This window comes from Gopherus flavomarginatus, chromosome 4, assembly GCF_025201925.1.
Source record: "Gopherus flavomarginatus isolate rGopFla2 chromosome 4, rGopFla2.mat.asm, whole genome shotgun sequence".
Taxonomy (NCBI): Eukaryota; Metazoa; Chordata; order Testudines; family Testudinidae; genus Gopherus; species Gopherus flavomarginatus.
In genome coordinates, this window is record NC_066620.1 from 121,630,921 (window position 1) to 121,657,539 (window position 26,619).

Below are 26,619 nucleotides of genomic sequence, written 5' to 3' on the forward strand. Positions count from 1 at the left end.
TCATTTGAAACAAGTTTTTAGAATGTATTAGGAAAATGAGAGAAGAGGTGAATGCAATCGAGAGCTACAATATTTTTGGGGTAGAGCTGGCCAAGACATCTATATTAAGTAGTTTACAGGACTATTTTCCTGTCTTTTTTCTTCATAAATTATCAACAAATAGCAAATAAATTTGAGAAAATTACTATCTGAAATTAGACACAATAGTGAATACTAAAGACTTGTAGGTTCTTTGTACTGTATATATAAAATTAAATATTTGTAGAGTTCTGGCTAGTTCCATAAATCATATTGGATTGTTTGTGTACCTGGTTGTGTCGCTTATATAACTAACAGACACAGGGAATTGTGACTATTACAACTGCATATACTATTTGAATTTACTTATGGGAAATATTCAAGCATTCAAGATTAGAGTTTTTCTCCCCCCATATCTGACCCCACTTCTGAGCATTCATGCTTGTAAAGCTCATTTGTGCAAATACTCTCTAGAAGTGAATACACAAGGAGCAAAGACATTTTATTAAAATTTTGTATGACTATTTGTATATTTTTGTAAGGTTGCCCAGTTATATTTATTTGGTGGGTCTTCTTCAAAATGTTTTCCATCAATGAACACAGGGCTGTATCCAAATCTAAATTAAGATCTCCATAATTCTTTATCTGAACTAAAGCTGTTACCACTTTAAAGGGTTTCGGTTATAGCATAAATCATATGGCCATCTTATTTTAGGCCAGGATCAAGATTTCCATTGACTCACTTTCAATTTGGATCAGCATCTTTGGCCTCAATTTGGCAAACACGCATGTGCTTAACTTGATGGTCATAAGTAGTCCTATTGACTTTAATGGAAACACAGATATGCACAAAGTCAAAGCACATATGAAAGTATCTTAAGGATTGGGGCTTTTGTAGCAATACATTTTTTTCTGCTTCAAAAAACCTCTCATAACTCACCACAATTGTCAGTCTAAAGGTGCATAAGGGGATTTGTAGAATAAACACTTGCACTTGGTGAATTACGTGGAAAATTTACACCTTATCATCCCCATCTCCAGCCAGAGCTTCCATTAGCACTAATTCTCATTCCTCATTTTTTAAGTCTTTTTTTTTTTTTTTTTTGCACATCAACCATAGCCCAAACTTCTTAAGTGTGGTGAGGTCCCAATCTACAACAAAATATTCTCGTTCTGTAATAAGTATTGCACTGAACTGAGCCCTTAAACTTTTGTTTAACAAGTTTATGCCTTGGTTTATATGTGCTAAGAGTGACTAAATCGTGGCAATTTATTACAAAAATCTAACAGAGTATACATAACTTAGCTTCAACAAAAATCTCCTAATTTGTTAAAAGCTGATATAAAGCTTTGGACAAATGTCTATTCTGGAAGGTAATATGGTATCACACAAATTGGCAGGATAAAACTTACAACTGGGAGAACATTTTAAACTAAATGATAAGCCAAAATATAGCTGTTTACTCCAATATGTTTTTAAAGTATAGTTCATTCATTAGGTTACTGAAAGGAGGAAAAGCACTTCAGTTACAATTGTTAGCCTTTATGGATTTTAAAAGACTTCCACTTCCAACAGTTTTACCACAGGATACGACAACTATTGATTGAGAGTCATTTATGGAAGATGGATTAATAGCTTTCTTTCCTCCATAAATATAAATAATTTGTCTATAACTCATCAAAATGTCAAACAGTAAAACTGTTAACAGTATCCCTCTCCATTTTCCTACCATTCCCCTCCAGGAATCCAACAGGAAAAGAGACTCATATGCAGTGTCTCCTGTGATCCTTGCCGTTTCTTTTAGAGTCTCAGGTATACCAGCCAGGTCATATAAATAGAAACTCTTACATTTGCTATAGAAAATTCATATGGAAGTCCTATCTTGGAATACACTATTCATATTTTGGCTTGGCAGAAGCAGCTCAATCCAAATGAATAGCCGGCAGAGAGCACTTTTAGTATTTTTAGTTCATTTCATGTTTCAGGTTTTTACTGGAGAGTCCAGTTAGCTATGGTGAAGAAGCTACATGCTGTGTTCTCTGAGCTGCAGGATTAAACAAGTGGTCTATGAAATGTTAATTAAAACTGTATACTGCATATATATTCTTTCCAGAAGCTCCTACTCAGGAAACAACACTGGCAATGAGGACCAATAACAACAAAAACAAACAAAAAACAAAGTATGAGCATTGTAGCTGTTGAATTTTTAGATTGTACAATGCTGCCCTCAGAAAAAAAGTCTCTCTACCTGCAGTTGCAGAAGACACACTAGTGCCACGCTGTAACTGGCACTGTGCAGCAACTGTAGTTTGCTCTATCAGATTGGAAGTGTAGGGCATATCTTCTGGAGAGCATCAGAAAGCCTGAACATGTCCATCTTAAATTAAATAACAAAAAGAATAAACAAACAAGCGTACACACATTGCTAACCAAGATTTTGTGACAAATCTATCAAGGGTCTACCTCATATTCCATGCCCACATAGTATGCTTTGCAGTACTGTAGTCTTAACTTGGAAAAAAAAAGTTCTTGAACTTCCCTGAGCTTTCTGTCCAAGAATTTTATTCCACTCTGGGACCCAGATGGGAACATTGGCTTAAAAGGTTAGAAAAATCTACTTCTTGTGATGGAGGAAGATGACTCTACTTACACTCGCAAAGTACTTTAAATCACAAGCACTGACTATGATCAATATATGTTTCAGCAAGCACATCAGTGAGAGAGGAAAAACATGAATGAGTATCATGCGTACCTACATCACCTTTTGATTTCATGTGAGTTAACAAAGGTGGATCACAAGATAAGAGGGCAGATACAACAAGGATGTTTGTCAGCTAACTGAGAAAACAAATTCTCCGAGGCCCCCAAATGACTCATCAGGATACTGGATGGACACTGTTTGAGCAAACAAGATGTCGGAAACACATGCTCAACAAATAGAGGAAGACAGCGTGGCAACAAATACAGAGACAGCACATGTACTCCACACTAGGAACTCAATCAGGAACTGAATGTGTAGTTACCAAGATGGAAACCAACTCTGGAAAACTGAGGCCCAGCCACAAAGATGACAAATGTAAAATGCTGCAAATGTGGAGCTCAACTGATAACATGGTCCTTTTCATGTCAGAAAGCTGCTGAAAGAAGAATAAGTTCACCTGGAAGAGCCTGAAGTCATTGAGCAAGTGGAAGGCCCCACATCATTGGTATCGCCTATAATAGTGGCCCAGAAACCAAAGCAATCAGGCAAGATGAAAATCTGCATGGATGTGTGTTTACCCAAAGGGGCTATCAAATGTAAGAGACACGTTCACCCCACTATAGATCAGATTATTGCAGATCTGAATGTAGCTAAATTCTTCTCCAAGTTTGACCTCACAGAAGGATACCACCAACTTGAGCTTTACCTGAAGTCAAGGTACAGAATAACCTTCATGACACACTTGGGTTTATGCACTATAAACAACTCAGTTTGGGCATTTCTTCAGCCATAGAAATATTTCAAAAGACCATACGTGAGCTACCAGCTGGAATCTCTGGAGTTCTTAACATGAATTATGAGATATTAGTATTTGGCACCACATCTGAAGAACACGACACTCGATTAGCAGCTGGTTTTGAATGACTGTAGGAACAGAACTTCACATTAAACGCAGACAAATGTAAGATAAATCCATGTTAGAATTTTTTTCAAGATACATTCTCCAGAGATGGCGCCTTAGAAAGATCCTAAAAAACTGAAGGACATTCATTATGCCACCATGCCCATGAAACCCACTGAATTTCATAGCCTGGTATGGCTTGCAAATTACTGTGGCAGATTCAGTCTGAGACTAACCACTATCACACAGCCTCTGGAATCTTAATTTAAATCTATATACAGCATCTGTGTGATTCTTTCCAGAAGCTCCTACTCAGTTAGGACACAACACTGTGCAGATGGGAAATAATCTCTAACTAAAGCCAGGTTGTCACAAACAGATAGCTAAGGGTTAATGCCTCTTTCACCTATAAAGGGTTAACAAACAGTGACCTGCAAACACCTGATCAGAGGACCAATCAGGAGACAAAATACTTTCAAATCTCGTGGAGGGAAGCCTTTGTTTGTGGGTTTTGGGTTTGGCTTTGGCTTTGTTCTCTCTGGGTCCTGGACGGGACTGGAGGTGCAACCAGGTTTCTGCCAATCTCCCTGCTACAGTCTCTTATCTGTTCAGAATTGTAAGTAAGAAAAGGCGGTCATAGTCTTTTAATTTGTTTTTTTTTATTTGCATATGTGTACTTGCTGGAAGTAGCTTAAATTGTGTTTCTGCTGGAAAAAGTTTCTTTCTATTGTTTATAGTTGAAAGACCCTGTAACTTTTTACCATCTAAAGTGCAGAGATAAGCCTTATACTTTTTTCTTTCTTTTTTTTTATTAAAAGTTTTGCTTTTAAGACCTGTTTGACTTTTTTCTCCTAGTTAAGGTTCAAGGGAATTGGTGGGGAGAAGGGAAGGATAAATTTTCTCTTTGTGTTAGATTCACGCAGCTTGTATTGCCTCTGGGTGAGGGGGAAGGTAACACTCCTCTAGGTGTGGTGATTCAAAAAGTTGAATCAGGCGATCTCCTAGTATTCCCAGGGCGGGAAGGGGCTGGCAGGAAGAAGGGAGGGGGAAGGGAATGGTTTATTTCCCTTTGTTGTGAGACTCAAGGAATTTGGGTCTTGGGACCCCCAGGGAAGGTTTTTGGGGGAGATCAGAGTCTATCAGGCGCTCTACTCTAAGTCCTGATTGGTGGCAGCCTATCAGATCTAAGCTGGTAATTAAGCTCAGGGGAATTCATGCTAGTACCCATATTTTGGACGCTAAGATCCAGAATTGGGAATTATACTTGACACAGGTACACCCATAATATTTTGTGCATAGTCAAATATGAAAATGATTATTTTTTCATATATTCTTTTCTTGGTGACAGTGCAACTAAGTAGCAGTATAGCTGAAAGTTAACTCTAGTTCTGACAGATTTATTGTCCTTTTAATATATAGATTTTGACTTTTACTGCTACAAAAATGTAACACTAAAGCTCTAGTTGTTTCCCCATTGTCCCCATAATTGGTCCAAATCTTTTGTCCATCTGCGGAAGCCAGCCAATAGAGGATGAGAGCATGAGGCACCTGAACTACAACTTTCAGAAAGCATTCCAGTGACACATCCAAATCAAAACTTCTGTTTTTTAGTAAAAATTTTCTTTGGGATTGTGTTTTGACATATGCATACACCCAAAGTAATAATCCATGGAATGTAGGTACCCCCTCAAGAAAACTTTTGACATATTCATGGCTATTCAGCTGTGAAGCAGCCCTTCAAAGTAATATAAACTAAGAAGAAAGAACAAGAAATTACAGACCTGGACAACTTTCCCCCCTGCCCTGCCTCAGATGTTATTTCCCTTTTCTTGCCTTTCAGTGCCAGATGTTCCTGCAGTATTGTGCTGGTGTCTCGAATACATAAAGGACATGCATGTGCAGCTGGGACAGTGAGGAAGAGGGAGAAGTGAAGGTGAGAGGGAAGGGTTGCCAGTTTCTTCAGCTCTCTCCTCCATCCCCACAACCAAGTTCCTACCCATTATACCGAGGAAGCTCCACCTTCCTATTTTTTAAATTAAAAAAGGAACACTTACTAAATTGCAGCCAGTTGTAGCCCTAGCACTTGAGGTAGCAGAAGGGGAGCCATGGGCAAAAGTGTGCCACAAGTAGCCACGTACTTCACTGATGCTTAGCATCAGCTCTGCCTCAGCATGAGGCCTCCACTTCACTACCCATCAAATGGGCAAGAGACTCGTATCTCAGCTATTCCCATGACAGGGCTGGGTATTCTGCCACACTCCAAAATGACTTTTTTCTTTCTTAATTTCTTTAGAAACTTTCTGGTTTTTCAATGAAAAAAAAAAAGAAACAAAGATTTTCTGTTTTCTGAACCCAAGCTGTAGTTCTCCTGTGAGTTAAGCTAGGCAATGTCAGCTAAAGGCTGGGGTTCATTGTTGACCTCATCTAGCTTCCTCCTGGTAAAAACTGTCTCCACAAGGATTTTACATCTGGATAACTAACACACATTCGTTATCTCACAATAATAAAATAAACATAAATACATAATAATACCCTTTTTTTTTCAACGACTACAAAGCCTAAAATAGTCTGGATTAAAATTTGATAGTTGCTGGAAGTATAAAGATATAAAATGGAATATTGGGCATATGATTTAGTGTTTTGCAGTTATAGACACAGAGTGCATTTCAAGTAATAGGAACATCCAGATGTAGTGACATGCAGCTCATTGAAATGTAAGGTCAGATCCAGCAAGGTGCGGTTCACGCCGAAGGCTCACTTAAATTCATGGGAGTCCTTGAGTGGATTGCTCAGGATCACTCATCATCAGGACTTTATTTTGCAGCATAAATTCACTATCTTGCCTCTGAAGGTTTGAGGAAACTGTTTATGAATGACTTATGAATTCTGATTGATTTTATGACCTCTATATACAATTCCAACCTTCAGCATGTAGCGAGTCAGCTGTTTGCTGACAGGGACCATGCCATGCATCACATGCCCTGTGCTACAAGTCAAATAAAGAAGTGATTCAAAGAGAATGGTGTTGTCCTGGTAGAACAATGAGTATACGAAAGAGATTGGTCAAACTAAAGGAAAGTGGTTATCCAAGGTTGTCTGCAGTGGGGAGCAAGGGGAGGTTGGAGCAATGGAAATTCCTTTGAAGAAAAAGGAGGAGAGGGGGAGAGGCATTACCTTGCTGTTAACATGCTTCCTGAGCCAGAGGGAATCTTTGCCCACCGGAACTGAACAAGCTACAGATAATTTGTTGCATGGGCAGGGAGAGAGGACCTGAAGGCTGGGCAGGAGGAGAGAAGGGTCAACCCTGAAAGGACTGACCAAAACCCAAAGGATTCTAGGAGCAGCGAGGATACTTGAAGGAAGATTTTTGCAGGCAGGTTTTGTTATTTGCATGGATCTGTAAGTCTCCCTGGTTTTCTCTCATGGATGTATGTGTGTTTAAAAAGTTACTTTGCCGGGCCCTGGAGACTAAACTGTAAACTGGAGTACCCACAAGGGTAGAGCTCTAGGGAAGGCGTGCTTAAGATTGGGAGATTGGGCTCCAGCACTGGTCTTGGTGTCTTGGGCAAAGTCCCACTTCCAAGAAGGGATACCAGGTGTGAGCCTGAGAGGCCAGAGCTGGTGTCTGGCTGCTGCTCAGACTCAGTGGGCTTAGAAGCACACAGAATCTAGTGTTTGAATTCAAACTCAGTGGGTTTGTGACAATGGCAAATGTTAGTACACCTAAGAAATAAAAGGATACCAATGCTAATATTAAGTGCACATTATATTTTGCTTTGCAGATGGAGAAATTCATTGCACCATGTCATAAACAGATAAGTAAGAGTTAATAGAACTGAACTGGTTCATATCTCTTTTGCCTGGAAAGGGTTAACAAGAACAGTGAGCCTGGCTTTCACCTGACCCGAGGACCAATCAGAGGACAGGATACTTTCAAATCTTGAGGGAGGGAAGTTTTTGTGCTGTGCTGTTAGTTTTGGTTGTTGTTCACTCTGGGGGCTCAGAGGGATCAGATGTGCAACCAGGTTTCTCTCCAATCTCTCCAATACAGGCTCTTATAAGTTCAGACTAACTTATAGAGCGAGTTATAAAGCGAGTTAGGCTTATGGTTGTTTTCTTTATTTGCAAATGTGTATTTGGTTGGAAGAAATTCAAATGTGCATTTGGCTGAAAGGAGTTTAATTGTGTATTAGGCTGAAAGGAGTTCAAATTTGTATTTTTGCTGAAGGGATTTTAATTTGTACTTGTATACTTAGGCTGGGAGGGTGTTCCCAGTGTCTATAGCTGAAAGACTCTGTACCTATTCCATTTTTTTTAAATTTACAAAGATAATTTTTACTGTTTTTTCTTTCTTTAATTAAAAGCTTTTCTTGTTTAAGAACCTAATTGTTTTTTTTATTCTGGTGAGACCCCAGGGGACTGGGTCTGGATTCACCAGGAATTGGTGGGGAGAAAGGAGGGAAGAGGGGGAGAGAGGCTGATTTCTCTCTGTGCCAGGATTACTTTCTCTCAGAAAAAGTCTGGGAGGGGGGAAGAGAAGGAGGAAGGAAGGTGAATTGTCCTCTCTGTTTTGTGATTCAAGGAGTTTGAATCACACAGTGATCTTCCAGGGTAACCCAGGGAGGGGAAGCCTGGGAGATGCAACAGTGCGGGAAAGGGTTTACTTTCCTTGTGTTAAGATCCAGAGGGTCTGGGTCTTGCGGGGTCCCCAGGCAAGGTTTTGAGGGGACCAGAGTGTACCAGGCACTGTAATTCCTCGTTGGTGGCAGCGCTACAGGTTCTAAGCTGGTAATTGAGCTTAGAGGAATTCATGCTGGTACCCCATCTTTTGGACGCTAAGGTTCAGAGTGGGGAATTATACCATGACACACCAACACTACAGTGCTGCTTATGTATTATTCATAGATTCACAGATTCCAAGGTCAGAAGGGACCACTGTGATCTGCTAGTTTGACCTATAGGAGAACTTCTCCTAAATTCCTTGCACTTATTTTTTAGAAAAACATTTAGTTTTGATTTTAAAATTGCCAGCGATGGAGAATCCACCACAATCCTGACTAAATTGTTCCAATATCAGGGGCTGTCTCTCTTTTGAAAGGGTGACACACTGCACCTACATTACTGAGCTACTCAACTTTTTTGGTACATTAACCGCTGTAAGATATGTATTTCACACACCATCTTGGCCTCTTATGTTAAAAGATCATTTGAGTGCCTCCTCAAACTGCTGAATTATTCATCTTTCTCATAATTATTTGGTGTTTGTGGCCATTTCTGATGTTTGACTTTGTATTTTCTTGTTACTTTAAAAAAATTAAAATCTGAGATCATTTATATAGGAGTACATTTTAAATATGAAATATCTGTCACTGTGTACCTGTGCTAAAATTAAGAGAAAACTGTAGGAAATGCTCCAAACAAGTTTAGCATTTTTATACATGCATCTGTCTGATCTGTGTTCAGATTGCCACTGTATGATCTAATGGACCAAATTAAACACTTACATGGATTCCTTTATTGTAGATGACTGACAATTCTACTTCTGCTTATATATCCAAAGGATGACATTTGAAAAGGCATAATTCTTATGGAAAGAAACAATTGGCTTCTCTTTATATGTATATCATTGTCTGGCTGATCCACTTATCTATATGAGTTCACTCTATACTTCAGAGAACTGACATAATATTATCCTGCCATGTGAAGTTCACGTAGGGCATGTTATTAGAGCTGTAACTCTAAGGGACAACTTGTATGGTGGCTCGTTCTCCTTGAGTAATTCTACAGTAAGTTCACATTGTGTTCAATAAGCTTCTTGCCTGAAAGCTTATATATTGCATAATGGGATTTTTTTCCCTTCTGCTAGTGAAAGCAAAGGTCCAGATTCTGGCTACCGTTGTACGAGAAAGACTGAAGTACAAGAAACCGTACCCCCAAGTTGAACAAGTGGCAGCACAATCCAAGTGCTTACCATCTTGAGTGCAAGGGGTGTGTTGTGGGGTGAAGAGGGGAAAAAAAAAATCAGAGTCACCAGTATAGCTTAGCTCCACTGAAGCCAGCTCTCAGATATCAATGGACTCAGGATTTCACCCACTGAAGGGTGAATGCTTGTATAGTTTGAGGCCAAGGCTCAGTCCCCCTGATTCCATACTAGTTGGCAGAAGCAGGGCCAGTGCTGCAGAGAATGCATGCTGTACCGCCTTCAAGAATATAGTAGCTGTCACTGCTGTAGGAGATGCATCAGTGTCATCCTGCCTTCCTCAGACCTCTGCAGGCAGAATATTTATATTACATCTAGAAACTGTCATAGTTATGGTGTCTATACTATAGGTAGCCCCCATTAAGATGCTGTGGCTTTTTAAAGGATAGCAGAATTCAAACTATAGGCTGTGTACTAAGATGTCTTCTTACCATTTCATGACATCATTATTGGCTTTGTGACAGCTATACAGGATACTTTTTCCTCACGGTCCAAAAAGGATTTCAGTGGTGGCACTTAATTAAATAAAGTAATTTGAATATTTTAAAATAAAATGTCCAGTTAGCTAAACTCAATATTTGCATTATTTAAGGTATTTATCACAGCAAGTACAAGGGAATATTGCAGATATGGAAACTTAATATAGCTATTTAAAGTTAGTAACACTGGCAGGTTTTTCTGAACCCTACTGTAAGTATTGTAATTTTAGTGGGAAATTTCCCACTATGTGATTTTGCCTCAAGAGAGAGCATGCTCTCTGCCAGTTCAGCCCCATGGAGGCATTTTAAGGCATTGTGCGAATCAAGTCATTCCTCTGTAGCTTTACAACTTTTTAGAGAAGTTAATTTTTCTTATTTGTAAGCTTCTGTTAGTCTAGCATAAACCTGACTGCAACCGCACTTTGGGTTTTCATTGAAGATTTAAATTTGTACACTTAGATTTGTAGTGGCACTCACTCTCCAGCCATTTTTAAATGCAAGGATTTGAAACTAGGATTTTTGAATATGCCTAGAACATCTAAATTCCTACACAGAAGCTTAAAAATACAAATATGCACCTAAATATAATTTGTAGGCCTGAGCAGTATATACAATGTTTTGACTGTGTGACCTTTACTGTCTGTGTTTCAGCTTAAATTTATAGGTCTGTACACTATAATACTGTTCCTATATTTTGAGAGGATATTAAACTGTATATTTTAAAGAGAGCAATCAGGAAAGGATTAGAACGCCTAACAGAATAGACAGACTCAGAACAGATAGCATGACCATGAAAGAGCCTTCTAACACAAAAGAAAACAGCATTAAAATGAGCATCAGAAAGGATTGTGTCTCAAAACATCCATGTGAACTGGGTAAATCATTAGCCTCTCTGACTCTTTTTCCCCCATCAATGAAATAGGGATAGTAATGCTGACTCAGTTATAAAGACCACTGAGAATGACAGATGAAAACACAATATAAGTGGCTCCATATTAATTATTATATTTGTAAGCCCTTTGGGATGAGGAATTGAGTCTTTACACAGTGTAGTACACTGGGATCCAACTCTTGTTTTGGACTTTTGGGCACTGTCACTATACAAATAAAAAACAGGTTAAAATTTTCAAAATTGGGTGACTACAATTAGGCTACTGAATCCATATTCAGGTATCCAAAGAAAAGTGGCCTGATTTACAGGGATGCTGAGCAAACATAGCTTCCAATGAAGGGGAAAAAAATAGGTTTGAAAATCTTGGTCACAAATACCAAGAATAACATTGTATTAGTAGCTGGTATAGAGAAAGGTTTATTATGTTATATATACTTTTTGAACTACAGGGTGCCTAACTAGTATGTTCAAGAGCTATTGCTCTAAATAACATTTGTATGTGATGTTCGCGAGTAATGTGAAGGGAAGTGGGTTAGAAAGCTCCTACTGGCACATTTCTGAAATGCTGTACATATATCTTAGGGACATTGAAGATCATAATAAAAACACCTTGCTTTTACAGAGCTCTTTAACTTTGGATCGCAAAGATTTTAATGACTTAATGGAGTGTTCAGGATGCTGTTATAGTATCTTTATTATAGAAACTTTCACACTGTCTGTTATGACCCAGCACAAACATAAGTGTGCTTATAACTACCTCAATGATGATGAAAATTCTGTGTGACTTTAGATTAGAGTAGGACTATTAAGCCCATTCAGTTTGTGTCCACTGGCACATAGCAGCGTGAAGAAACAAGACAGCACTAGACAGGGGGTTCCATTACTGGGTGAACACTCAGTAGGATTCAGTGTTTCTCTTAGAAACAGACCAATAATCCCCACTGAAAGCAATAAGAATTGCAGGCAAGTACCCAAGTACAGAATCTGGCTCCATGTATTTGAAGTAGTGTGGATCTAGAAGCCTCTCCCATGGCCAGAGGAACACAATATGCAGTGAAGGCTACCAAACAATTTCTGCTCCTCTACTTCTGCTTGTATATCAGACAACATTTTAAATCTATGCACAGCTATTTCCTGTAATTTAATTTAAAACGAGGAAGATTGCTTATTCTTGTTGCACCTAAATTAAATCTGGAGAATGGGGAAAAGCAGGATCTAAACAGCATACACTGACACACATGCTGAACAGGCACTTGCTCTTTGGAAGATGCACTATTAATATTACACAATATGTCTGAAGTTCCAGTGCTACCACCGAGAATCAGTCCTTCTTTCCTTATAACTTATTATATGGGTTTTTTTTAAAGATGTGATCCCTGTAAGCCTGTGCTAGAAATGTGCATGTTATCCGACAGCAAATGATGAATATTAGCATAAGTGAAGCTACCTTTAAACTCATGTTTTCTTTTTTTAAATTTATTTCCATACTGAAACATTTATCGAAAGAAAACATGGTTGCTTACTAAACAATAATTGTCCTTGCTTATGCATGAGTTAGAGGGTGCTATGCTTTTAATGAAAGCATAATGCCTAAATCAAGGTTGATCAGTATGCTTAGCAGCGGACGACAGGAGCAGGGAAAATGTGATATGAATAAGCAACAGCTAAAGGACAGAATGACTCAAAAGACCATTTGAGGTGCATATGCCCCAAATACTTGTATTATATTCCACGTTATCTTTTCAGCCTCTCCTATTCTTGCAATTCTTCCAGTGAGAGAAGATCAGTCCATTCCCAAGGTTTTAGTATAAGTAACTAAATGAGCTCTGTAGCCATTTCTAACAAGCGCTGCATTTTTCTGGCTGGGTAGTCAACCCATCACAGTAGACCCCTAGTATAACTGAATGCTAATCCCTGTTTGATCCTGTGAGGGAGGGCGAACAAACAAAGTTTCCCTTGGTCTCAGAGCAGAAACATCTGAGAAGACTTAAGTGGGCTTATCGGGTGAATTCAGTAGCAGAGATGCCTCAAGTTGATTATCTCTGCACTCTCAGGCAGGTGACTCTGCAATTAAAGAACTGCTGTTGAGAGTTTCATGGAACAAGAATAGAGGATTCTAGCCAAAAACAGTATTGAACATAGCAAAGAGAATGCAGTCAGAGACCAAACACAGCAGCAATGCCTTTAGTATCCCAGGCTGATATAGTGGGAATTGTAACATTTACTTGTAAAACAGCAAAAAGTATTGTACTCAAGTTGTTTAGAAACAAAACGTATGTTGATATCAGGGAAAGTGTAAAGTGATATTCTGTACTTGTAGATATTTATAATTCACACTATATCTGCTGAGTTCACAGACATAAGATGTTGCTTCACTGTGATCTTTATTATTTTAAATGTAAGATTATTCCTTAGTTATGGTTCAGTTTATCCCACATGAATGTGTGTGGCATTATCATCAATGCCTGAGCATAGGTGATAACCCATAAAACAATCTCCAAATAAATAGTGCAGTTGACAGCTAAATGATTGAACAATGGACGTTTTGGAACATCTTTAGTGCTGCATTTTACTATTATACATGTTGTTTATCTTTCTTTTCAGTGTCATCTGGAAAATGTTTCTTCCTTGGCAACGGCACTCACGAAGACAGACAAAGCTTGACAAAAAAATAGCGTCCATTTTTCTGCGGAGCTTCAGAAGTTGAAAATTATAATGAAAATATTAAAAATGAAAAAGATTAGTACAGAGGGTAAGCGAGAAACATCTCTAAAGTTCTGAAATAGAGCTTTGTGACAAGATGATTTACAGGAAAGGTGTTCACATAAAGTTCTGGTTGGAAGGCGGCAGAGCCACATTTAGAATGTGACTAAAAACCATCTCCACCATCTCTCACTACCAAAAGTAAGTGACTTGTAAATGAATAGGATAGTGCTGTTATGTGATTTTCAATGAATCTTTCCTGAAGCATGACCTCAGTGACATTGAAACTCACAAAAGAAAGGAAGCAGTCACATTACGGAGAAGAATAACTTATACATTATTTTCACAAAAAGGACAGAAAGGAACTACTGTTCTAGCAAGTTACCCTACAGATAGATATAAAGCAATTCCATGACATAGCCATCCTTATTTGAATAACTGATCATGCAATTGGAATAACTAGAGCTAGTCAAAGAAGTTAAAAACCCAGTTGCCAAGTTGTAAACTGGGTTTTGATGTATCGAGATATAGATCAGGTTGACGGTGGAATAACCAGGTCTAAAGGCACACTAAGTATCCCTTCGCCATAAAGTGCATCATTAATTTGAGATGTTAACACTGAAGCAAAGACTTCCTAAGGAAAGTCAACAGTATAATACAACGTTATCACGCTTTTTAAGCAGTCAGAATAACAACTTTCTTCCTATCATATATGACATTGGTATGCCAAGAGGTCTGTAACAGCCTACGCAGCCTTAGTACAATACTCTTACCTGTCTTCAGGGGTTGTCCAGATTTCTGGGCTCCAGATTTCTTCTTGCATGAAGGCAGGTAGTGGACAATTGAGGGACATCTTGAAATGATCTCCCTACCAATGCAATGAATCTCAAATATGCCAATGACATTATCTTGGTGACTCAGTTTGGTGAATTGCTGCAGCTGATGGACAATCTGGTCGGACAAGAAGCAGCACACATTGTTCTGGTTATTAATTCTGGTAAAAGAAAGTCCCTAGCCATGACCATCAAGCAGTCTCCATCTCCAGTATCACAATAAGCTCGGCATCAGTCGGTCTGAAAGGACATCAAACAGGTGACAACTATCAAATATTTGGGCAGTGCTCGAGGGCACTCAAAAGACATGGACACTTGTGTGGCAACAACTGCCATCATGTTGTGACATCAAGCTGCTCACAAAGCTGTGGCTCTATAGAATCACAGTTATACCAACTCTACCATATGGAAGTGCAATGTGGGTGCTGAGGAAGGCTGAAGAATATGTGATTGATGTTTTTGATCCACATCAACTTCAGCAGCTGCTCCATATGAAGGGGTAGGACAAGATCAGAAATAAGGATACTCAAAGTCAAACTGAGCAACTGCCTCTGTCATCACTGGATCAACTATATTGGTACGGACATATTAGAATGGAAGACCAAGAAATTCCAAAGTGTGTGTACTAAGGAATACCGCTACATGGACAGTAATCATGTGGGTGCCAAAAAACTTTGGTGGCATGAGAAGATTGCCACTGATGGACATAAACTGATTATCCAGCCAGACCACCTTAAGGACCTAGGCAGCTGTAGCTATAGGTGGTGCTCAATCTGCAAAGATGTCACATCCCTTTGAGATTTGCCATGATGATGATGAAACTGTTTTGATCTGGCTTCTTTGTCTCCTTTTGTTAATTGTTGGTCATGATAAGAATTCAAATTAATTTAAATCAAGAAAAAAGTGATCAAACAAACTTTGTTTCAGTCAGAAGTGGATGCAATGTAGTGGCCGTTTTAGACATTTGTGATGTTAGTGGATATGAGGCAGTGGCAGAGAGTAGAAGAGAATGAATATAAGAACATAAGAACAGTCATACCAAAGGTCCATCTAGCCCAGTATCCTGTCTTCTGTCAGTGGCCAATACCAGAGGGAATGAACAGAACAGGTAATCAGCAAGTGATCCATCCCCTGTTGCCCATTACCAGCTTCTGGAAAACAGAGGCCTAGGGACACAGTCCCTACCCATCCTGGCTAATAGCCATTGATGGACCTATCCTCCCTGACTTTATCTAGTTCTTTTCTGAACCCTGTTATAGTCTTGGCCTTCACAACATCCTCTCAGAAAGAGTTCCAAAGGTTGACTGTGCATTGTGTGTAGAAATACTTCCTTTTGTTTGTTTTAAACCTGCTGCCTATTAATTTCATTTGGTGACCCCTAGTTCTTGCATTATGAGAAGTAAATACTGGTAACACTTCCTTATTTCCTTTCTCCACACCAGTTATGATTTTATAGACATCTATCATATCTCTTCTTTTCCAGGCAGCAAAGTCCCAATTTTGTTAATCTCTCCTCATACGGAAGCTGTTCCATATCCCCTAATCATTTTGTTGCCCTTTTCTGAACCTTTTCCAATTCCAATATATCTTTTTTTTAAAGATGGGGTGACCACATCTGCATGCAGTATTCAAGATATAGTCGTACCATGGATTTATATAGAGGCAATATGATATTTTCTGTCTTCTTATCTATTCCTTTCCTAATGATTCTAACTCTGTGTTAGCTTTTTAGACTGCTGCTGCATATTCAGTTGATGTTTTCAGAGAACTATCCACAATGACTCTAAGATCTCTTTCTTGAATAATAACAGCTAATTTACATCCCATCATTTTATATGTATAGTTGGGATTACGTTTTCCAATGCACATTACTTTGCATTTATCAACACTAAATTTCATCTGCCATTTTGTTCCCTAGTCACCCAGTTTGGTGAGATCCCTATGTAGCTCTTCACAGTCTGCTTTAGACTTAAATATCCTGAATAGTTTTGTATCATCTGCAAATTTTGCCACCTCACTGTTTACTCCTTTTTCCAGATCATTTATGAATATGTTGAGTAGGACTGGTCTAGTACAGACCCCACCATTTACCTCTCTCCATTCTAAAAATTGACGATTTATTCATAAACCTTTTCCCCTATCTTTCAACTAGTTCCTGACCTATGAGAGGACCTTCCCTCTTATCCCATGAAAGCTTACTTTGAATAGGATTGGTCCGAGTACTGACCCTTGGGGAACACCACTAGTTACTCCTCTCCATTCTGAAAATTTAACATTTATTCCTATGCTTTGTTCCCTGTCTTTTAATCAGTTCTCAATACATGAAAGGATCTTCCCTCTTATCCCATGACAACTAAATTTACGTAAGAGACTTTGGTGAGGGATCTTGTCAAAAGCTTTCTGAAAATCTAAGTACACTATATCTACTGGATACCCCTTGTTGGCCCCCTTGAAGAACTTTAGTAGATTGGTGAGGCATGATTTCCCTTTGCAAAAACCATGTTGACTCTTCCCCAATAAATTATGTCCATCTATGTGTCTGACAAGTCTGTTCTTTACTATAGTTCCAACCAGTTTGCCCGGCACTGAAGTCAGGCTTACTGGCCTGTAATTGCCAGGATCACCTCTGGAATCCTCTTTAAAAATTGGCATCATGTTAGCTATCCTCCAGTTATTTGGTACAGAAACTGATTTAAATGATAGGTTACAGACTACAGTTAATAGTCCTGCAATTTCACATTTGAGTTCTTTCAGAACTCTTGGGTAAATACCACATGGTCCTGGTGACCTATTACTCTTTAATTTATCAATTTGTTCCAAAACCTCCTCTAGTGACACTTCAATCTGGGACAGTTCCTCGGATCTGTCACGTAAAAAGAATGGTTCAGGTTTGGGAATCTCCCTAACAGCCTCAGCTGTAAAAACTGATGCAAAAAATTCATTTAGTTTCTTCACAATGGTGTTATCATCCTTGAGTGCTCCTTGAGCATCTCAATCATCCTATGGCCCTACTGGATGCTTAGCAAGCTTCCTGCTTCTGATGTACTTAAAAATAATTTATGCTATTACTTTTTTGAGTCTTTGGCTAGCTGTTCTTCAAATTCTCTTTTGCCCTTACTAATTATATTTTTACACTTCATTTTCCAGAGTTTATGCTCCTTTCTATTTTCCTCACTAGGATTTAAAGATGCCTTTTTTTGCCTCTCACTGCTTCTCTTACTTTCTTGTTCAGCCATGATCGCACTTTTTTGATTATCTTACAATGTTTTTTTAATTTGGGATACACATTTAAGTCAAGCCTCTATTATGGTGTCTAAAATTTTTTCATGCAGCTTGCAGGGATTTCTCTTTTGGCACTGTACGTTTTAATTTCTGTTTAACTAATTTCCTCATTTTTGTGTAGTTCCCCTTTCTGAAATGTAATGCTACTGTGTTGGGATGCTGCAGTGTTTTCCCCGCCATAGGGATGTTACATTTAATTATATTATGGTCACTATTACAAAGCAGTACAGGTATATTCATCTCTTGGACCAGATCCTGTGCTCACCTTAGGACTAAATGAAGAATTGCCTCTCCTCTTGTGGATTCCAGGACTAGCTGCTCCAAGAAGCAGTCATTTGAAGTGTCAAAAAACTTTTTCTTTGCATCCCGTCCTGAGGTGACATGTACCCAGTCAATATGGGGATAGTTCACAGGATACTAGGGTTGGAAGAGACCTCAGGAGGTCATCTAATCCAATCCCCTACTCAAGAAAGGACCAACACCAACTAAATCATCACAGCCAGGGCTTTGTCAAGCTCGGCCTTAAAAACCTCTAAAGATAGAGATTCCAACACCTCCCTAGGTAATCCATTCCAGTGCTTCACCACTCTCCTAGTGAAACAGTGTTTTCTAATATCCAACCTAGAACTCCCCCACTGCAACTTGAGACCACTGCTTCTTGTTCTGTCATCTGCCACCACTGAGAACAGCCGAGCTCCATCCTTTTTGGAACCCCCCTTCAGGTGTTGAAGGCTATTATCAAATCTCTCCCCCGCCACCCCACACACACACACTTCTCTTTTGCAGACTAAATAACCCTCGTTCCCTCAGCCTCTCCTCGTAAGTCATGTGCCCAGGGTCCCTAATCATTTTCATTGCCCTCTGCTGGACTCTCTCCAATTTGTCCACACCCCTTCTATAGTGGGGGGACCAGAACTGGACACAATACTCCAGGTGTGGCCTCACCAGTTGAAATCCTCCATTAATATTCAGTTTTTGTATTTTTATAGCCTCTCTACTCTCCTTGAGTATGGAGGAGTACAAAGTCAGGGAGTAGAAAAAGATAAGAAGAAAAAGCAGTAGAAAAGATGGAACATTATGGGTATGTGTTACAGAGCAGTCTGTGAATCTGCTGCAGTTTCTATAAGAGGAAATTAAGTAGTAGCTAGGTTATGTAGTCATGTTTGCTGGTCATATTGCAGAGTTCACAAACATTTCTTTGCCCCTTAGTATCATAATATTTTTCAGTTCAGCCTAGGCCATTACAAGAATTTACCCATCTGTCATAAACAGATAGTAGGAGTTAATAGAACAGAAGTACTTTATATCTCTTTTGCCTGTAAAGGTTAACAAGATCAGTGAGCCTGGCTGTCACCTGACCAGAGGACCAATCAGGGGACAGGATACTTTCAAATCTTGAGGGAGGGAAGTTTGTGTGTGCTGTTAGTTTTTGGTTGTTGTCCTCTCTGGGTTCTGAGAGTGACCAGACGTGCAACCAGGTTTCTCTCCAATCTCTCTGATACAGTCTCTTATATGTCCAGAATAGTAAGTACTAGGTAGATAAAGTGAGTTAGGCTTATGCTTGTTTTCTTTATTTGCAAATGTGTATTTGGCTGGAAGGAGTTCAAATGTGTATTTGGCTAGAAGGATTTTAATTTGTACTTGTATACTTAGGTTGGGAGGGTATTCCCAGTGTCTGTAGCTGAAAGACCCTGTAACATATTCCATCTTAAATTTACAAAGATAATTTTTACTGTTTTTTAATTTCTTTAATTAAAAGCTTTTCTTGTTTAAGAACCTGATTGTTTCTTTATTCTGGTGAGAGCCCAGGGGACTGGGTCTGGATTCACCGGGAAATTGATGGGGAGAAAGGAGGGAAGGGGGAGAGAAAGGTTAATTTTCTCTCTGTGTTAGGATTACTGTCTCTCTCAGGGAGAGTCTGGGAGGGGGAGAGAGAAGGAGGGGGGGAAGGTGAATTTTCCTCTCTGTTTTAAGATTCAAGGAGTTTGAATCACAGTGATCTTCCAGGGTAACTCAGAGAGGGAAGCCTGGGAAAGGCAACGGTGAGGGAAAGGGTTTACTTTCCTTGTGTTAAGATCCAGAGGGACTGGGTCTTGGGGGTCCCTGGGCAAGGTTTTGGGGGGACCAGAGTGTACCAGGCACTGGAATTCCTGGTTGGTGGCAGCACTACAAGTACTAAGCTGGTAATTGAGCTTAGAGAAATTCATGCTGGTACCCCATCTTTTGGACGCTAAGGTTCAGAGTGGGGAATTATACCATGACACCATCCTAGAGATCACATAGCTTCTGCTGCAGGTCAGCACAAGAGTTAGTTATTATCTGAGGAGTAACTGAAATAAATGGTCTGACAAAGTACAGTACTAGGTTTTCCTCTATAATACTGTTTTTGGCCTACAATTCTGTTTGTGGCCACTGGCCTCAGTCATCTTCTTGATTATTTACTGTGTCTCAGCAGTTATCAAAGAGTGTGCTTGAGAAACTCAACAAGCTCATCCCATGTGGAAGACACATAGAATTTCATAGCCTTTGGGTTTTTAAGAATTTCAATACACTGTCAAGTAGCTGTGATTCAAAGTTTCTCCCCTGGACAGCGAACACTGTCTAGGGTATCCTATACATAACCCAAGCCTGAGAGGAAAAGCTGAGTCATGACTTGGCCAGTCACTGGCACAGCTTTACGTCATTTTGTAAAACAACCACCCATAACAAATATATACTATTTTCCCTCTGGATTTGTGGGGCATTTGGGCATTTTTACCATGACACAAATCCATAACCGTAGTAACAAGGATTGAAGCTATTTCTGTAGGTAATCTTTTGATTACATAGGTTACAGGTGAACACCTAGTTCTTAATATTAGAGGCCATCCCAGGGCAGTAGAAACATAACTTAAATCTTGCATAACTTTTAGTTATCCCTAGATGGCCAGAGCTATGGCCATTATGAGAAAATTTCTATACTTCTTGCAACAGTGTAAGGCGCAGAACCAAAAGACAGATCTTCACCCTGATCTCTTACATTGTATGTCTGAGAACCACATAATTCATTGCTTTATGCATCTGATAGAGTTTAAGTTACAGAGTGACAATCCGACATTATTTCAACATAAAAGGTTTGTTAAAAATATTTAGAGTAGAACCCTTTTGTCATTTACAGCAATGTGTCAGAAGATGTAATCTAGAGGAAGAGAAGGAGAATGTGGAGGAACATCATATTTTGTCATCTTTCCAGCTGTCAGGGAACGCTCCAGCTTGAATTAGAACAAAAATTCACATTCATATATACTACTAGCAGTTCTAAACTAGAACTGTACTCAGTGAAGACTCCATAGAAAGCTGTCTATCTTTTTGTGAAGAGGATGAGGGACAGACATTCTCAACGGCTTTTTTTATTTGCATACTCTTCACTGAAATGAGATAAAAGCATTTAGAAAGGATGAATGTAGCTGAATTTTGCACTAATTAAACCTGTTACAAATATCTCATAATTAAAGCTTTAAACTGTGAAAATAACGGAAAGCTTCAAGTACTGAACAGGTGATGCATAAAATTTACTGGAAATCAATGCTGCACTTCATTAGATGATGCAAATTATAATTTGTCATCTTCCAATACCCTTTTTTTTAAATTTATATCCATGTAAAATATTAACTAAGAGTCTTTAAGGGGATTTATTGTAGTGGAAAGTTAAAAACGCTCAGAAAATGAGGCTGAAATGAATTTTCAATAAATGAAAATAAGCTCCGAACATAACTATTGTTGAAGAAGAGGCTTGAACATTTATCTGTCTATTTTAGAGTTTTCTAGAGGGCCTATCACCATAATTGTTGAGTGAAGGCCAATTAGATTAAGTTTTCAAGACCCAGTGACCCAGAGAGCCTGGAGCCTCTTTTAAACTGCCTGATTAGAGCTTTTCCAATCTTTAAATTCTGGGTTCTCTTGGGAAGTATCTGTGTCATGAGACCCAAGGTGAGAGTAAGAAGGTAGGACAGGTCTTTAGATTAAAGAGAAAAGAGTTTTCACAATTTTCCTTAGACTGATTTTATCCCCTTGTGCTTTAGAGCAGAGTGTACAAATAAGTGAGGTTTTGGTTTGCTGGACATGCTGATTTTTTAAAATTGTTTCTGAAAAATTTTGGCATACTGAAAAAAATTCAAAATTTGGTTCAGGTTGAATGAAATATTTTATTTGACCCAAATAAAAACATTTTGTTTCTTGTGAGTTAACATTTTTAAAAATAAAATTAAAGTAAATTTTGAAGTAAGAAGTTGTTTCAAATCAAACAAAATTGAAACATTTCAATTTTTTGGGGGGGGAGGGGGTCCAATGGAAAAATTCAGCAAATTTCACAAGTGCGGAATGTTTTGATCAACCTGAATCTGCATTTTTCAGTGAAAAAAACGTTTGAGACAAAAGGTGATCACTTCAGAGGGATCTAGCTGTCTGAGGAAGGGACTTAGGCTGCGTTCATTTTTAAATATATCCCTTCTATCACTCCTTAGCTAAACAATTTTGCAAGTAGCAAAAATTTTTTTGCTCTTAGGCTTCGTTCAAAACAGTATTAAAATCAGGTTCTACTGCACAGGCAAGCAGAGAGAACTTAAGATACTTAGTTCACGTTACCTCTTTTTTTTTGTTTCTTAGCACGCAATAGAGACACATTCTGCAATAATATACAGCAAGTAACTCCTTCAATTGGGGTCTTTTTTGCCAGAGGCTTAGCTCAGGCTCCATGCTGGCAAAATTTGAGACTCTGCTAGGGTTTCCTGCAAGGTACAGAGAAAAGTCACCAGAAAGAGAAGCCAAAATCAAAGGCTCCATATAATCTAAATATGGATTAGCTCTGTGGCTTTTTTGTCAGATGAAAGGAGCATCTTATGAGTTCTAAACTGATGTAAGAGTATATAGTATAATTTTTCTACCATTAGAGAACTTGTGCACTTCTCTCTCTTATTGTTCTCTCTATAATCCCAGAAGTTTTATGAGAGGGCATGTATGCATTCATTCATCAGTTCTTGTACTCATAACTTGGATTAATTACATCTGTACAGCTATGACAATGGGGCTTACTAGCTAATTTGCACAAACTCTTTTTCTCTGCTTAAAAATTTAGAATTGGAGCTACTGTAAAAGTAAACTATTAACACTGTTCCTTTAAATGAAAACGGAAGAACATTTAAATCTGTAGTACTCTAAAATGTAACATTTATGCAACAATAAAATAATACTATATTACAAAATGTATTTTTAGGGCCAGAGTAACTGTGCTGAGAAGTAAAATTTCTTTCACAATTGTTTCACTTCCAAAGGATATTGTCACACATGCACATACTATTTTTTCCCTGCATGTATCAAAAATAAATATTACTCTCAAAATAAAATAATGAACACAGCAAACTTTACAGTGGCCATTTAGTGATGTAGTGTCCAGCAGTCAAAGAACAGAATATGCAAAGAAAATAAATGAAAAAAAACACCCTGCCCCATTTGGATGTAGTGGATTACTGATAAGAATTTAAACAAGAAATTATTCAGCTCTACAGCAGTGATAACATGCTCTGGTGCCAGGGATTATGAATATGCAGATATTTCACAAATCACTGATGAGACCTGCAGGCATGATTAAGTAAAAAATGACCAGAACAAAGAATCTCTTTAACAAGGAGACAGCTGGGCAATCAACAGGCCTCCTCAACCAAAACTACTCAGTAGAAATTCTTTTAAATAAGGAATGCTGATGATCATGAAGACATAGAACAACTGATGCCAAGGAGAATGCATGCTGATATTCATGACAAAGAAGGAGTTACATGAAAGTGCTCCTGTGCAGTAATTACTCTACCATAAAAGACCAGTGCTTCACTTAGGCCCTGTCTACACTGGTAAGTTTCTGCGCAGTAAAGCAGCTTTCTGTGCTGTAACTCCCAAGGTGCACACACTGCCAAGCCACTTAGTGCACAGAAATTGCGCAACTGTAGCACTTTAAAAAAACTACCCCAACAAGAGACATAGGATACAGCGCTGTGGTGCCAGTATAGACATGTGGTGATTACAGCATTGCAATTGGCCTCTGGGAGGTGTGCCACAATGTCTGTTCTCACCTCTCTGGTCATCCGTTTGAACTCTACTGCCCTGCCCTCAGGTGACCAACTATCATTCTCACTCCGTAAATTCCTTTGCAAATTTGAAAGTCCCCTTCCTGTTTGGCTGGTGATGTGCGCAGTGGTCTAAGTGCATCTTTCCAGGTGGCCATGCCTGCTCCACTTACCAGATGATCCCCCCCTTGGAGTAATGCCAAGCTGCTGGATCTCGTCGGCATTTGAGGAGAGGAGGCTGTCCAGTCCCAGCTGCACTCTACCCATAGGAATTATGATACCTATGGACAGATTTCACGATGCATGACAGAAAGGGGCCATGACCAGGACACACGGCAGTGCAGGGTCAAAGTGAAGGAGCTGCAGAATGCTCACTACAAGGCACAGGAGGCAAACTGCCACTCCAGTGCTGTGCCCACGAGCTGCTCGTTCTACAAAGAGCTGGACAGCTCCTGTGGATACTTTGGTAGCTTGCATGCCAGTCAAGAGTGGATGAGGATGTGGAGAGAGAGGGGGACCCAGAGGCAGAAGAGGACTCTGAGGCCAGAGATCCATGCAGCCAGGAGCTCTTTTCTACCCTGGAGGAGCCTACCCAGTCACAGCTGTCAGATCTTGGCAAAGTGCAAACAGGAAAGGAGGCCCCTGGTAAGTGGATCTGATTTTGGGAATTGCTGAAGTGAGTTGTTGGGGGCAGTAGGGTTGCAGAAAGCAGGCTTGTAGTCTGAGCGGTGGAACAGGCTGTTGATTGAGTCCCTCACTTCACAGGAATCACCCTCAGAGATCTCCAGGAAACTCTCGTGGACATACTGGGCAATCCGCTGCAGCAGGTTCTTCAGCAGAGTTGGTTTGTTTCTTCCCCATTAACAGTAACTTTCCTGCACCACTCTGCCATCAGTGTGTGTGGGCGGGGGGGGGGGGAACACTGCTGCACACAGGCGAGCTGCATAGGCACTAGGGAGGAAGCCGCAGGCTTGGAAAAGACCCTCCCTTGATTCCCTGCTCACTAGCAGCAGTGAGGTATTTTCCATTATGATCACATCGTGTGGAAAGTGTGGGGACAGGAATGATTATCAGCCCCCACTACAGTGCTGGATTTCCTGAAGAGCCACATGCATTTGGCCTATTTGCTCTTTAAATTCCCTTTCAGCTGACACAAATTCCACCTTATATGTGAATTTCCACAGTTTCTGTTCCTGTTTAATGGCTCTACCAACTTTGAATTTCCATAAGGATTCATGTTTGGCTCCAGTACCCTCTAGCACCTTGTCATCTCACCTGAGGCACTGATTGGGGTCTAAAGCAGGCATATCAGGGTGATGTTTAAAAAAAATTTACCAAATGTTTCCCAAAATTTTATTGAATAGTATGAAGTGGTAGATGGAGGAGATTGATGTAGACACCCAGGGGAAAGGGTGCAGGGAGGGGATAGGCCCTTCCAGATTTGATCCTGAGCCATGAAGTTGAATTGCTGGGTGGGTTTGGTGCTTTTCTGTGCCATCCTCCATTTTGTGCTAGTGCGCTCTGCAGCCAGGCTGGCCCTTTGCTCCGGCCAGACATCTTGTACTGAGCCAGCCTCACATCACCCCATGTCACCTCAGGTGTAACTGGGAGACAGCAACAGAGCTCAGGCTCCTGGGTAAGGCCTGCACAGTAAAAAAGGCTTGGCAGTGGCAATACTATTTCTCAGGCTACCATCCCTGCCCCCACAGCACCAGCACCTCCAGAGCCAGCTCCTCAGCATCTCCCCTCCCACCATGGACAGCACTTGGGGAGCTCCGGAGCGCTAGCGCCGCCCCCACTGGCTGTCCAAACTCCTCCACCACTGACATTCTCCATGCGGAAGGGGAGGAGACCGGTGGGCTCAGCAATGCACTGCCTCTGAGGCTGCAGAAGCACTACCAGTCAGGAGACAACATTTTACCAAATGTGTTGGGGGGAGTCACTTCATCCCTCTGAATCCACCACCCCTTGTGGCACCCCTGCATGTAATCATACTGTTTCCCTCTGTCTCCTTTTCCATTTAGCAATACGCATGCTTTCTGGGACTCTATTGTGCTATGATTAAGTTGCCCTATGCTTATTCCTCACTTTTGACTTTAGGGTCATTTTAACTAGATTCCTCATTATTTTTTAAAAATCCCTACTTCTGAAGTTTAGTGTCAGTGACAGTATTTGGTAAGATCCCACTCCACAGGGTGGTGAACTTAATCATTCAGTAGTCACTATTAGTTCTTGACTCACTACAGTTACTTTTTTAACCAACTCCTGTGCATTACTTTGAACTAAGTTGAAAGTAGCTTCTGCTCTTGTTTGATTTTGAACTAACTGTTCCAAGAAGCAATTTCTTAAAATATTGAAAATTTGCTTCTCTAAACCTTGCCCTGACATGACATTTGATCAGACGGCAGGTAGTTAAAATCGCCGATTATTACAGATTTGCTGCCTCTGATCTTGTTCTCCATTGCACACTCAATATCATCTTTCCGGTGAAAAAGTTAGCAGTATAAATCTACTAGTATATTTGTATTCTTATAATCTGGGATTTGTAGCTATATATATTCTATTGTATGGGACTCTCCACTCAGATAATCCCTCTCATTAGATTTTATGATATCTGTTAGGTACAATGCTGCTCCCGAACTTCTACACCCAAATGGGTCTTCCTTGTATAATGTACACACCAGTGACACAGTATTCCACTGACTTTTGGCATTCCACCATTTTTCAGAACTTT

At 39.7% G+C, this 26,619-nt stretch overlaps 1 protein-coding gene across 2 annotated transcripts in view; it reads right to left on the reverse strand.

The window, feature by feature from the left end:
- NKAIN2 (sodium/potassium transporting ATPase interacting 2) overlaps positions 1-26,619 on the reverse strand; it is a 788,381-nt gene that overhangs the window by 415,234 nt on the left and 346,528 nt on the right. The window lies entirely within an intron of this gene.